At 44.8% G+C, this 5,692-nt stretch overlaps 1 pseudogene; it reads right to left on the bottom strand.

The window, feature by feature from the left end:
- Nucleotides 1–1,113: 1,113 nt before the first annotated feature.
- On the bottom strand, nucleotides 1,114–1,724 carry LOC123178998 (plant cysteine oxidase 2-like; annotated as a pseudogene).
- Nucleotides 1,725–5,692: the final 3,968 nt, after the last annotated feature.

Below are 5,692 nucleotides of genomic sequence, written 5' to 3'. Positions count from 1 at the left end.
CACTACATCTGGAAACCACCCACGCTGGATACACCCGCTGGCCGCCACATCTATTTTTGGTGTGTGCCAGGGCAACCAGACAGCACCGACCCATCAAAACATGTGGGTCGACCCAAATTGGGTCGCGATGGTTGTAACAACCATTACCATGGCATGTGCATTTGTGAGGATAGTTAGCATCTTATTTATTGTATTATGCAACGTATTAAAAAATCGCCTTTCTTCATACTCAAGACGGAAATGAGGCTGGATGTACAGCTTATTTTTCCTTGAACCAATAAAATCTAGAGATTCTGATAACATGCTAAAACTGTGTCTACCACTAAATGATGCATTCGAAAAGATAATGTGGTGTTACTACTGTCTAGAGTCTATTGGTTCGAACACGATGCTAAATGATGCTATTTGGAAAGACGATGGAGTTGGAACACAATGGCAGAGGAGAGCGCAAGAGAAAACTGCTTCTTCGGGGCGAGGTGAATACTACCTCTAGTTTCTTTTTCATTATTTATTGCTCAAGTATTGTTTTTCCATCCCTAAGATTATTCCTTCTTTACATTCATATATTGGGTTATTTATTGCCATATATTCGTACTCCCTCCCTCTCAGTCGTTCGGGTCTCTTCCATGCTTTGTCAGGTCAGGCGGACACGCGTGCGGTAAACTGGACGTGAAGAGGCGCGCGGTCCATGTGGGCGCGCAATCCTGCCACCCTACAGACACCTGTCGGCTACCGCTTCTCCCACCCGTCTTGCCTGCTTTCTAGGCAGAGTAGGCCATCTATCACTACATATCTCATGTGTCTGTCCAATGCTTTGCTTCCCAATATATTTATTTTTCTTCTGTTTTTCATTTTTTGAAAATAAACAAAAAGGTTTCTGATTCCAAACCAAGCTAGACTGTACATGTGAAAACCACGACACACGACAAGAAGATCGTGGACTACAGGAGATAGTTTCAACCGCGACAAATAAGGGTAAAAAGAAGATTTTGCTAGCCTGGTCACAGCTAGGTTGGACTGACTGCCTGCGTGCCTTTCGCAGGTTACAAATGTTATCTACAACAAGCTAAACGAAGCACCGTTAAGATCGTGGTAACAATGGTCATGCAGGTTCTAGATGACAAAGTGCCACGTCATCTTGACGCCCTTCATCTGATAGTTGTTGGGGATCTCCTTGAGCCAGGAGTACCGTGGGTCAGCCACACCTGAAACCAGAGGACATTTTCGTTCACTAGCAGAAGCAAGCATCCAGATGTTCTTCATAAACTGAATTCAAGACTGGAAGAAAACACTCACCAGCTATATTTGAGAACTGGGACTTGCTATATATAGTACGAGCAGTCCCTGCCAGCAGCGCTGTTGTAAGGGGTCCCATCACGTCGAGAGTAGCACAAGCGGTAAGCGTCGTGAAGTAGTGCAGGTTGCCTCCTTTTCAGGGTATAGAACTATGGTCTCGGCTGAAGCGTCAACAACAGTGTTTGTGTTTATCTTTGCTAGATGAGCCCCTGAAGTGACTAGTCAGGACAAGATATAGATCAGCAAACGATTTGTCAGCGACATGAGCATTGCTAAAGAAAAGAAGGAAATAGAGGAACAGGGAACGAAACTACTAACTTACCAGCTGATGTGGTGAGCGCATTAGTTATACCCTTTGAGTTACTTCTAGCCCAGTCATATGAATTAAGGTGCATGGAACCGAAGAGCATCTTGCTAAAGACGGTCATCTTGGGTTTGTTGTGCAGAGGAACGACAACATGCTTGGGTAAACAAAAGATACCAAACTAGTTACCCACAGTAACAAGTTAGATGAAGCGTCGTTCAGATTGTAACAACTGTTGTAGTATCACGCATGCAGGTCCTTTACGGCGAACCGCCACGACATCAGTATGCACTTCATCCGAAAACCAACAATTTGGGAGACACCCACCGGCTGGCACCTCTCCCTCCGCCCCTCACCTCCTCGCCAGCCTGAGAGAATTAAAAGATGATCTCCTTTCTAGATATCTCATTTTTGAGTGTGCCATGGCAGCCGGACACCACCGACCCATCAGAAAAGGAGGGTCGACCCAAATTTGGGCTCCGATGGATGTAACAGCTATTACCATGGCATGCGCATTTATGAGGATAGTTAGCCTCGTGTTTATAGAATTATGCAGTGTATTTATCAAAAATCGCCTTTCTTCATGCTCGAAATAGACATGAGGCTGCATGTACACATTATTTTTCTTCGAACCAGTAAAATCTAGAGATTCTAATAACATGCTAAAAGTGTGTATACCACTAATTGATAGTATTTGACAAGGAAATGTTGTGTCACTACTCTCTAGAGTCTATTGGTTGAAATACTATGTTAAATGAAGCTAGACGGAGTGCGACGGCATCAATACACCCTTCATCCAGAAGTTGTTGGGGATCTCCTTGAGCTAGGAGTACCGTGCGCCAACCACACCTGAAACCAGAGGATGTTTTCGTCAGCGAGCATAAGCAAGCATCTAGATGTTCTTCATAGACTGAATTCAAGACTGGGAGGAAACACTCACCAGCTGTGTTTCAGAACTGAGACATGCTGTAGTACGCACAGTTCCTGGCAGCAACGCTGTTGTAAGGGGGTCCCATCACATCAATAATAACGCAAGTGGTAAGCACCGTGAAGCAGTGCAGGTTGCCTCCGTTTTCAGCGTACAGAACTATGGCCTCGGCTGAAGCATCAACAATAGTGTTTGTGTTTATCATTGCTAGACGAGCCCTTGAAGTGAGTGGTCAGGACAAGAAGTAGATCAGCAAACAATTTGTCAGCGACAGGAGCATTGCTACAGAAAAGAAGGAAATAGAGGAACGGGGAATGAAACTACGAACTTAGCATATGAGGTGGTGAGTGCACTAGCGCCACCCCTTGAGTTACTTCTAGCCTAGTCATCCGACATAAGGTGCATGGAACCAAAGAGCCTCTTCCTGAAGACAGTCATCCCGGGTTGGTTGCGCAGAGGAATGACATCATGCTTGGGTAAACAGAATATACCAAACTAGTTACCCACAATAACTAGGTAGACGAAGCACCATTCAGATGGTAACAATTGTTGTAGGATCACGCATGCAGGTCCTAGAAGACGAACCGCCACGGCATCGGTCTGCACTTTATCCGGAAACCAGCCATGCTAGAGACACCCCCCGGCCGCCACTTCTCCCTCCGCCCGTCGCCTCCATGCCAGCCAGAGAGAATTAAAAGATGATCTCCTGCCTAGATATCTCTCTTTTTTAGTGTGCCTTGGATATCGGACACCACCGACCCATCGGAACAGGTGGGTCGACCTAAATTTGTGTTCCGATGGTTGTAATTGCCATTACCATGGCATGCACATTTGTGAGGATAGTTAGCCTCGTGTTATAGAATTATTTATTGTATTTATCAAAAATTGCCTTTCTTCATGCTCGAAATAGAAATGAGGCCACATTTACACCTTATTTTCTTTTAACCAATAAAATATAGAGATTCTAATAACCTGCTAAAAGTGTGTCTACCAGTAATTGATGCTATTTTAAAAGACAATTTTGTGTCACTACTCTCTAGAGTCTGTTGGTTCAAATACTATGCTACATTAATGAAGCTATTTTGAAAGTCGAGGAATTGGAACACAATGGAGGAGGAGAGCACGAGAGGACACTTCTTCATGTGGTGAGGCGAATACTACCTCTGGTTTCTTTTTAATTATTTATTGCTCAAGTATTCTTTTTCTATCCCAAACATTATTTCTTCTTTACTTTCATGTATTGGGTTATTTATTGCCATATATTCTTACACCCTCCCTCTCAGCCGTTTGGGTCTCTCCCATGCTTCGCCAGGTCAGGCGGACATGGATGCAGTAAAGTGGACGCAGAGGCACGCGCGTTCAACGTGGGCGCGCAAGCCTGCCACGCTATAGACACACGCCAGCCGCCGCTACTCCCACCCACGTTGCCTCCTCACCAGGCAGGGCAGGCCATCTATCGCCCTACATCACATGTGTCTATCCAATGTTTTGCTTGCCAATATATTTATTTTTCTTCCCTTTTTAATTTTTGGAAAACAAACAGAAATGTTTCTGATTCCAGACCCATTAGTTCACATAGATTGTACACGTGAATATCGCGACGCACGACAAGAACATCACGGACCACATGAGATAGTTTCATCCCCTATAAATAAGGGTAAAAAAGAGTTTGCTAGCCTGGTGAGAGCTTGGTTGGATTGGCTTACTGCCTGTCTTTCGCTGGCTAGAATTGTACTTATCTACATCAAGAAGTTAGACGAAGCATCGTTCAGATGGTCACAATTGTTGTTGGATTATGCATGCAGGTCCTAGACGACGAACCACAACGGCATCGGTATGCACTACATCTGGAAACCAGCCACGCTGGAGACACCCGCTGGCCGCCACGTCTATTTTTTGAGTGTGCCAGGGCAACCAGACACCACCGACCCATCAGAACAGGTGGGTCGACCCAAACTGGGTTCCGATGGTTGTAACAACCATTACAATGGTGCATTTGTGAGTATAGTTAGCCTCGTATTTATTGTATTATGCAATGTATTAAAAAATCGCCTTACTTCATACTCGAAATGGAAATGAGGCTGCATGTACAACTTATTTTTCTTTCAACCAATAAGATGTAGAGACTCTAATAACATGCTAAAAGTGTGTCTACCACTAAATGATGCTATTTGAAAAGACAATGTTGTGTTACTACTCTCTAGAGTCTATTGGTTCGAACACGGTGCTAAATGATGCTATTTGGAAAGACAATGGCACTGGAACACAATGGAAGTGGAGAGTGCAAGAGGAAACTGCTTCTTCTCGGCGAGGCGAATACCACCTCCAGTTTCTTTTTCATTATTTATTGCTCAAGTATTGTTTTTCTATCCCTAATATTGTTCCTTATTTACATTCATATATTGGGTTACTTATTGCCATATATTCGTACTCCCTCCCTCTCAGTCGTCCGGGTCTCACCCATGCTTTGTCAGGTCAAGCGGACACGCGTGCGGTAAACTGGACGCGAAGACGCGCGTGGTCCATGTGGGATCGCAATCCTCCCACGCTGCAGACACCTGTCGGCTGCCGCTTCTCCCACCCGCGTTGCCTCCTTGCTAGGTAGGGTAGGCGATCTATCGCCACATATCACATGTGTCTGTCCCATGCTTTGCTTCCCAATATATATTTTTCTTCTATTTTTCATTTTTTTGAAAATAAATAGAAAGGTTTCTGTACACGTGAAAACCACGATGCACGGTGAGAAGATCACGGACAACAGGAGATGGTTTCAACCCCGACGAATAAGGGTAAAAAGAAGATCTTGCTAGCTTGGTCAGAGCTAGGTTGGAGTGACTGACTTCCTGCCGTTCATGGATTACAACTGTTATTTACAACAAGCTAGACGAAGCGCCGTTAAGATCTCGGTAACAATGGTCATGCAGCTTCTAGACGACGAAGTGCCATGGCATCATTACGCCCTTCATCCGATGGTTGTTGGGGATCTCCTTGAGCCAGGAGTACCGTGCGTCAACCACACCTGAAACCAGAGGATATTTTCGTCAGCGAGCAGAAGCAAGCATCCAGATGTTCTTCATAAACTGAATTCGACTGGAAGAAAACACTCACAAGTTGTATTTGAGAATGGGGACTTGCTATAGTACAAGCAGTCCCTGCCAGCAGCG

Source organism: Triticum aestivum, chromosome 1D (assembly GCF_018294505.1).
Source record: "Triticum aestivum cultivar Chinese Spring chromosome 1D, IWGSC CS RefSeq v2.1, whole genome shotgun sequence".
NCBI classification, from domain to species: domain Eukaryota; kingdom Viridiplantae; phylum Streptophyta; class Magnoliopsida; order Poales; family Poaceae; genus Triticum; species Triticum aestivum.
Note: the sequence above shows the minus strand (reverse complement) of the source record. Positions and strands in the feature narration are given on the sequence as shown.